Consider the following 9,836-nt stretch of genomic DNA (forward strand, 5'->3'; position numbering starts at 1 on the left):
TTTAGAGTGTTAAAAAAGTTGAGAGTCCAATTGAAAGCTTTAAACTCAAGGGAAGTTTTTGCGTTTTTGAATTTGGAGATTTGAATATGTGAGCGTTCCAGTCCTTTATTAATTATAAATTAATTAAATAATTAATTACACAAATTGTCAATAATTATTGTTGTGTAAACGAGTTTGTGGTTAAGTAAATATGAAGTAACATGTTTGGGAATATAATGAATTTGCGAATTCATGCTCAAAATTGATAACTGATGTGAGTAGTTATGTAGAAAGGTAGGCCTCTGATTTTGTATATAAATTTATCTCATTCATGAAATGTTTTTGTACGTTTTACGAACTTTGACTTGGAAAACTCAGGCACTTCGTTGTTGATTTTAAAGTGCAAGTACATAAAATGTATTTACAAAGTTGCTGGTAGTAAAATTCTATTGCAGTGTAGAATGCGAGTTTGTGTAAGCAAGTAAATGAATAAATGTTGATCGAAACGCAATCGTGTTCTATGCAAATGGGTTTAGCAGGAAATTGTAGGCTGCAATGTTCTAGCCCTCCACCTTCTGCACCTCTGATGTGCACCACATTGGAAACGTTGGAAACGTTCAACTTAATTTCAACAATTCAGATTGGATTTTTGCCACGAATACGTGCTGCCACATTTTCGATACGAAATTGTTAATGTATTTACAAAACGAAAAACAACTTCATCGTTTAATGTTGATTTTTTGGTTTATGAAAAGCAAAATCAACAAACGAACCTGACCATCCATCAACATGGATGTTCTACACAGAATTTGTCCAGTTAAATAAACTAATGAGCTGTATATAGTTGGGTTGTTTAACATACTGACCTCTAGTCGAATTTCAAAATGAGATTTGGAAAGTACGTACCTAAACTGATATAAATGCTCGTATGGTATAAAAATAATATACTATTTTAAAGACGGCCCGAGGTCCAATGGTAGCGTGAAGATTTTCTGGAACTATAAATTAATTTGGGTGTAACATTATTTGCGGCGAGTAAATAATAATATAAAGAATAAAAAATATATCTCTCTTTTTATTAGTTCAAGTTTTCAAATTAAATATACTTTCACTTACACAAATATGATTAAATATGAACTTTAATTAATATTACTATCATTTCTCTGTTGTGCCACATTTTTAATTTCGTCTAGTCAACTAGCTTCGTAGGCATGCATTAGGTGTTAGAACTTAAACAAATAGTGCAATTGTCAGTAGATTAAACCTACTAAGTTAGAGTATTGTGTTAAGAACTTTTTGTATGAAATTCTGTCATATGGCAGCCATAACAGTATCTTACAGAAAAAATTTGACAATTAATTGCGATTTTCGCTTGGGATATACATTTGCGATTGGGTGATATACCTACATACATATATCCATATTTTTAGGAAAGTTCTTCAAATGAGGTTTTGACTTCAATAAATATTCTCCAATAATTTTGTTTCCAAATGTAAGTAATATTGCTCTGTTAATTCATTTGTATATATGTTGAAGCTATTTGAGCCAATGCACTTGATCACTTGAGGGGTATCTTCAAAACCCCTCTTTACGCCTTGACTGGATTAATGTTCATCACTTCATCAGACTAAGCAATAATTTACCTTAGATCTGTGTTTTACTGAATTATTGTTCACGTTGCAAGCAAACTGATGGACATTAATACTTAAATATTATTATGCGGGAAATTAATTCATTTTAAATATATGAAACTAGAATCAGGTTGCTTATGTGATGATATGACATTTCATATTTATGGAGTTCAGAAGATATATTCTATGCTATTTTCATTGTGAGGAGAAATGATTATGACTCAAAGGGTATTGCGAACCTGAAAAAAATATTATTTGTATTTTCTAAGGATATTACTAAAAGAAATATCCTAGAATATAAAAGTATTTTTCTGTTATGTGATATTGTTTAGTTAATAAATAAAAGTTAAAAATAAAAAAATAAAAGGAATGTAATATTTTTAAAACAACTGTTATTTTTATTTTATTTTTTTGTTGTTTTTTATTTTTATTTTAAATTCATCTAAATATATATTATTTTACGGACAGGTATTGTTAATACGGTTAACTGGCGGTTATTTAACTGACGGTTGGTCTTGACTTCTACTATTCTATTTGATTTGATTCTATTTGATTGAATTTGTATTTGGATTGACATGTAATGTGATTTTGGTATAATTTAGAATCATTTAATAATTAAATAAAGACATCTGGTAGTTTATTTGATCGTGATCTACGTATTTCATGAATTTATTCAACAATTCATAATAACGTCAATTTTATACTCACTTGACTTTACTTCTGTATGACGGTCAGAATACTTGAAAATGACTAGTGTCCGAAAATTTATGAGTGCAATATTTAAACTTAGAATAAAAATTTTTTCTGAAAAAATTACACTATAATCCGATTATATTAACTATTAAGATTACATTCTCTTGAACGATGTCGCCATGTAAATCATTTCAAACTAAGATAAAGATTCAGCCAAACTTCTTTTAATGTCCTTTATCTATTGTGATTAAGTGGTATAAAAGTTTTGTTAAGACATATGTTGCATTGTGAAGGAAATATATTGAACAACATACAACATATTGTATGTAATGTAGATATTGTAAGAGAACGAACTAATCATGGAATATCTATGTGCGTTCTAAGAATAAAAACTAAATGGTTTATTTAGATGAAACGGTTTTACTGGAATATATATTGTCAGGATATTTTTAAAACGATTCCTACATTTAAATATAATTATAGTACACTCTGTAGTTATATTATAACTGCGAGTGTCACATGTCGCATTTTGTAAGTGCAAGTGTATTGAGCAGTTATATACCATGTTGTCAGATGATTTTTTAGAATGGGTACAAAGCTCGAAAATCTGGTCAGTGGGGAATTTCAACCGCCGTAAAAACCGCTTTCGTTCGGACGATAGCTCCTTCAGGAACTATCGTTAGATAATAAGTCTGAAGGATGTCAGATGATGAGTATTAGTTTATCTATATAAACTTTTTATCTATGTAAACATGTGTTGATACTGTGACTTAATCAGTTAGATACTGATTTCCTTTAACATAGGTAATATACCTATTTCTACATATGTATTCAATCTTTTTGATAATTCGTTGCAATTTTTTCAAGCTAACTGAAAATCGAAATAAGTTGTTTTTTCTAATACTAAAAGTAATTAGATTTTATTATTTTAGAAAAGTAATTTTGGGAAAAGCAGAAATATATTCGATTGCAATTAGAAAGTCACTTAATCTCATATCGGTGTAGCCCAATATTATACTAAATGAACAATGATGCTAAGAGTTAAATGAATTTGTCTAAGAAAAACCGAATTATAGTAACAATATAATAGATGAAATATAATATTAAATGTAGTGAAAATTGTAAAAAAAATAGTAAAGAAATTAAAATGGTAAAAGCTTAATTAAAGTAAAATATTATAATAGATTTACAAGCTTATTTCGAACTACATCCATCACTGTACAGATTGGATGGCCGCAGAAACAAATACATAAGTTCATAGTTGTTTTAGACAAAAATAAAAATACGGTTATTTTGTTAAATTTAATTTTATTAATTTAAATTCATTTATTAAAAATGAAAAAATCAAATGAAAATTTGTATAATTGTGGTAGATTAAAAACATGTAGCGGGCCGCATGTAGCCCGGGGGACGTGCTTTGGACAGCCCTGGTCTATAGGATATGCAGATTCTAGTTCAGCGAGCATTGCATTAAAAATAAAAAATAATGATTGAAGTCTAATTTTACTTTAATGAAAAACTTGTAAAAGTGAATGAAGCTATAGATACTTACTTATATTTTATAAACATACACGAAACTTATCTTAAATAAAGTTGTAAAGATTTGAGGAATTCATCGAATGGAAAGTTATTTTGTTTTTTGAGTCAAGAGAGCAATATAAGGTGTGGTTCTTGTGGTATTATTGATTATAAAATTAGAATAAAATTAAGCAAACTACTAATTTAATAGAACTTTAGCACATAAATGTATATAGGTAAGCATCAACTAAAGTTTCTACAAAACAAGAAAAACACAACAACAAGAAAACTCAATTTTAGTAAAATTGTTGCTGATTTCAAGCCATGACAGGCTACCGCAGTGTAGGCGACCGCAATTCACGACCAATCAATTTAATCTGATGTTAATCTAATGATATCGTTTGCCCTGAAGTTAAAATCCATTTGAATACCCAACATCCTATTTCAATTTATATTCAAATTGGCAAACATTCTGTATTCAACCAATTTCCCCACATGCCCGTCGCAGCCGCACCAGACCCAAATTCAATGTGGAGCAGTGATAAGAATCTGTTGAATTTAAAATGATGTGTTGTCCTCGTTGTTGAGATTTGGCTAGGTAGGAACGGCGCAAAACCGTTTGCTGTGGAAGCGTAGGGCCCAACGAAATTGTAATTTTATTTAGGAGATTTGACATTGTGAATTTAGTTTAAATGATACTAAAATGTTTGACTATTTTCAGTTGAAACTTTTATTTTTAATTAATTGTTTCTCATCTTACGAGTATTAGGGAAAATTAGGCTAATGGAAGTTGGAAAAGAGATATTCATGTGTGAGACGTGAGAGATATCCCTTCCTAGTTAGTGTTGAATTAATTTGTATAAATATTTGCTTATTGACTTCTTCGATCTCTGAGCCGTCGTAGAGTTTAGTGTGGCTATGTTTTTTCTTGTTTTTGATTAAAAATGCCTATTTACAAACGAAAAGTCAATATTCAATTAAAATTAAAATATTTTGACAAATTTTCCTCAAGCATATGCCATTTTTCGTTTTCGCTGAGGGAAGCTGTGTGCCCTGGCACTTAAGTGTTCATATTTTAGTTGTGAATTGGATGAACTAAAGTTTTGGTAACAACTTTTGCATCCATTAAAGCAAACTCAAATGATGTTGCCTTTGCTCTGTGCTGTTTGCTTTGCACTCCAAGAAATTTGCTTTGGTAGCAATAATTTTAATTGCTTTGGCAGTTTGGGAACGGCAAAGCTGAGCGGCAAAAGTTTCACTTTCAAGTTCAATTATAATTCATTTTTGTTCATATTTTCATAATTTACATTTTAAGTAGAATTTAATGCAGACTTCCACAAAAATACTAATTAATTGCTGCAGTTTATTAACAAAGTTCCGAGTATGAAATAAAATTTTTATTATTATTGAGAATGTTGATTAAGTATTATTTTCACAACAAACAATGGTATTTCCATTGGAGGAAAGATTTTCAAATAGATTGAAATGTGTGTTTCAGGTTGTGCATTTTATATTAATTAATTTATTAATTAACATATTCTTTATTAAATAATATTCAAAATATTTAGAAGAATACCTGTAAATTAAGGAACAAGAACGATAATAGCGTATACACTGCTATTGGTCGAAATTTTGAATATTTACAATAATTTGGTAGAGGGGTTTCGAAAAGTAGTGAACTACAACAAAAAAAATTATTTTTATATTATTTTAATTAATTTAATTTTTGGCTGACCATATAGCTGTTTCAAGTATTGCCAAATACCCATTATCATTGGTCTTAGAAATAATTCTTGTATTTAATTATTCGTAAATAATTTTTTCTTTTTTGAGACTGCAAGTACCAGGAATCGAACTCGTGTTCGGCCAAATTTGAAGCTTAGAGTCAGCGTTCATTAGCCAACTGACTTAAAGCCGTACTATATAGAGAGCCGAGACCATATATTTTTAATATAAGGTACAATTTAACGTCAGTTTATGACACAAGTAACAATTTATTTATTGGAAACTAATATATTTGGTATAATCTCGCAGCAAGTGAATTTGTTAATGAACTTTCACAGCATATTAACAAATCTCCAAAGTGCGAAACACTATAATCGAAGATATTTAACATTCAGGCGGCGTCCCAAAAAATATAAGAGGAATTTATTTCACAATTACATAAAGTGCGTAAGTTTTGGTTTTAATGAAAATTATTTACGTTCACTTACACCAGATCATATCCATCAATTTCACATCAAGTTGTATGCGTGAGTTTTTTTTTTGTGGATGTAATCTGTACCCATTCCGAATTTCATTTTCTCAAGAAGCTTGTTTCGTTTAGTTTGGTATCAACTATTATCTAAGATTTCTATGTTCCACTAAACTTTATGTTGAGAGCAAAATTCCTCCAAGGAAGCAAATCATTCCGGTTTTCATTAAATAATATTATATTTTAGGGACAAGATATGGTTATATTCTTATAAGTTGATTTAAAAGAATACTGCAACAATTTTTTTTATTGTTCTTTGACATTAAAAGTCATAATATTGATAAGGAACATTTTTATAAAACTTCCAAACATTTGGAAAAATTTATTTATTTACTTGAATATTTAATGATAAAAATAAATTGCTACCTTGCATAAGTTGAAAATACTAGATGGCCTTAAGGAAGCTTAAACAAAATCCAAATCCTCTAAGATATTTTAAAGTGCGTGTGCTCTACTACAAGAGGATGGTGCGGCGGACGTTCTGCAAAATAGTCAAAAGTTGAACAAAACTGAAATCAACTGCGAAGTTCGATTGATTTTTAAATTGTTTTTACAGGAAAACTTTTTGAATTGCTCAGTGTTGATTACTTTTCAAGTCGTCTTTTATGATTTGGAAAATAAACTTTGATTTGGTTTCGATTCGTTTTGGTTGTGTCGAATTGGAAGCAATACTTTAGCGTGTACACTGCTCCAGCACATCAGTATTTTTAAATGTTGGTTTAGCTCTAAAATTGGAAAAGGATAGAAGAGAAATTAAACTTTAGAAGTACAACTTCGCAAGATAGATTGGAATAAATATTTCGGATCGTGCTCAATTAGTTTCTTAAACAGTTTTACTACCCACACCGATTTATTTCTTTAGTAATGCAATTTCTGCACACAATATTCAAAGCTTTTCAGGTTTTTAAACAAATAATATATTTATTACTTTGATTATAAATTTATTATGCGGATTTTATTTTAAAATCATAATGACTAACTATAGCAATATCATGTAAATTGTTATTGAGTTCTTTCTGCAATAATACTTTTAACAAAAGATGGGAAGACTCAACGATATGTAGACATCTGTATGCAATCTGGCCACTTTCCGATAAAAGCAAATCGAAAACTCTAATTGAGATGTCCCGCAAGGACATTGGTCTTCTGGTAGGGTTGACTACAGGACACTGTAAAGTAGGGAACCATGCTAGAAGACTAGGCCTTCCTTTCAACCAAATCTGTCGTAGCTGTGGGGAGGACGATGAGAGCGCATCTCATCTTTTGTGTTTTTGTCTAGCTCATGCACGTCGGCGATTTAGTACTCTAGGAGCCCCCTTCCTTGAGGACCTAGACCAGTTACTGGACCTGGCTTTAAATAGCATTTTATGCTTCGCAAAAGGTTCTACGTGCTTTTTAAACCCTGAGGTTTTTATTATTTATACACGGCATCACAATGGGCCAATAGGCCTAAGTGGATCCACTAGGGATCACCGGTATAACTTAACCTATCTATAGCAATAATACAAGCGTATGAGTACATATAAAGAGAAAATATGAGTACAGAAGAAATTTTTTCTTTCAGAGTTCTAAACAAACAGCATTAAGTCTGGTTGAAACCTTGAATAAGAATTTTAAGTAAATTCTGGAATTTCAAACAAAAAAATAAATAAATAAAATTGATTGACTATAATATCTAGCACATATCTAACGAAAATGAATTTATATTTGGTATCAGCAGTATTTTTAGCTGAATGAGAACTTTGAAAAATATTACCGCCATGACTACCAGTTACATGGACCATTCGATCAGTCAAATTTTTGACTATATTTTGTAATAAATGTGGCCATATGGCGACAATGGAGGCGTTGACTTCCAATGCTTCAAGAGTTGTTAGTTTAACGACATAAACTAATGACTTAACATAGCCCGTTAACATAAAAAGTAATTGAGAGGCGTTAAATTGCACGAACATGGAGGCGAGTTAACAGGACGAATTCTGAAAACAAAGTTGGTATCAAATTGATATCGCAATAAATCGGTTATTAATAGCGCTTTATCGCAAATTGCACCGTCTTGCTGGAACTTGTAGGATGTTTAATTGATTAATTTTTGGAAACAAAAATTCAGTCATCATGGCTGGATAGCGCTCGCCATTCTCCGTAACTACAGCTCCTTCCTCAATTCAAAAGAAATGAGGACCGATGATTTCGCCGCCGTGTAAACTAGACTAAATAATCAATTTTAATGGATGTAATAGTGATTCGTTAACAGCTTGATGATTAAACGGTCAATAACTGCACGTATTACTAGCTCACTAGGTCGATTATGTTGACCGTAAAATAAACGAAGTGTTGTACGAACTTCACGAATAGATTTATTTTTTTCAAAGTTACTTTCCAAAATTTGGAGAAGCTGTTCTAGCGTTAAACGATTTATTATGAATTGTCAAACTTCACTAAACAGACATGTCAACACAGTTTGACATTCTTAGCTGTCAAAGCATAGTTATAGATACCATTATTTCTCATGCACTTAAAAGGGGCTGTTATATACGAGCATCACACTTAACTTTAAAAAAATCAAAAGAAGTATTGATTTTTAACGTAACTATCTGTAATAAGATCTTAAAAGGATTGTCAGAACAATCCAACGGCTTTAGAAATTCGCAACGAAGCAGACACCCTTAAGCTGAAATTGCCAGACGCGGTAAACTATTTAAATTCAATTTATACCAACATTTACTACTCCAGCAACTGGAGTCTGTGTATTCCAGTAACTACTATGACTGACAATAGTGCAAAGATATTTAAAACAATAAAAAATTAACAAAGCTGTAAAATAAATAATAAAAATTAATTAAATTATAATTAAAGATTTCAATGTTAGAACGAATTTTAAGATAAAATGTTAATCCATCTATCGGATTGGGTTATTTCATTTTGAATTTGAAGATATACTCGTGAATATTATTGAAATGCCATTGTTGGAGAAGCATTGTTATAGTATTATTTCTTGTAAAAATAATAAATTTTATTCTTGAAATTATCTGCTTTAGAGCGAGCTGATGGCCTAGCCAGAATTCCATCAAACGTCGTTGCAGGTCCTCAACACTTTTGTAGGTTGAACTGGGCTATATTAAACAAATAATCATGGAGAGGAAGAATCATTTGCGTTTGGTGTGCTGGGAAGATTTGCTTGGACGCAGACAAAGCAAAGCACTGATCAAACCATACTCCTAAAAAAACATTCTTAAATTTTGAAAAGTTGATTCAAGGTTGCTAACGGTTTTTTTATGGATCATTATGGTCTGAAATATTACATACATAAACTTCAATAATCTGCTAATTCGGAATACAGATTATGCCTCGAAGATGAGGAAGCAACTATGCAAATTCTTTGCGATTATCCAGCTTCAAGAACTCACAGAAGAAACTTGTTTCATGTGGAATTTCTGTCACCAGTACATCTTAAGAGGTCTTCTCCAGATTTAGTTCTAGACTTTGTGAACCTTTATTCACGCTACTAGTTAAAAAAAATAAAAGATCTGCATTTATCTTACTACCGTTTTTTCATTATGTTGATTATACATATACGTATCTTGGTGCTTGCTCTGTTTTAGGTTTTGTCTTGATGGCTCAATTCAGATTTGAAAACCCTTTTCTAAAAACTGAAAATAATGGACTGGGTTGAAATAAAAAAAATTGTTTGTTGTTTATTTATAAGTAGTGTGATTTTTAAGTACTTAATTTATTAATTTAAACAAATATCAGGGAATTGA

General features: G+C 30.6%; 1 protein-coding gene across 1 annotated transcript in view; it reads left to right on the top strand.

Moving 5' to 3' along the window:
- LOC119687069 (gram-negative bacteria-binding protein 1-like) overlaps positions 1 to 9,836 on the top strand; it is a 219,276-nt gene that overhangs the window by 142,701 nt on the left and 66,739 nt on the right. The window lies entirely within an intron of this gene.

The sequence above is a fragment of the Teleopsis dalmanni genome, chromosome 1 (assembly GCF_002237135.1).
Source record: "Teleopsis dalmanni isolate 2A chromosome 1, ASM223713v2, whole genome shotgun sequence".
Lineage (NCBI taxonomy): Eukaryota > Metazoa > Arthropoda > Insecta > Diptera > Diopsidae > Teleopsis > Teleopsis dalmanni.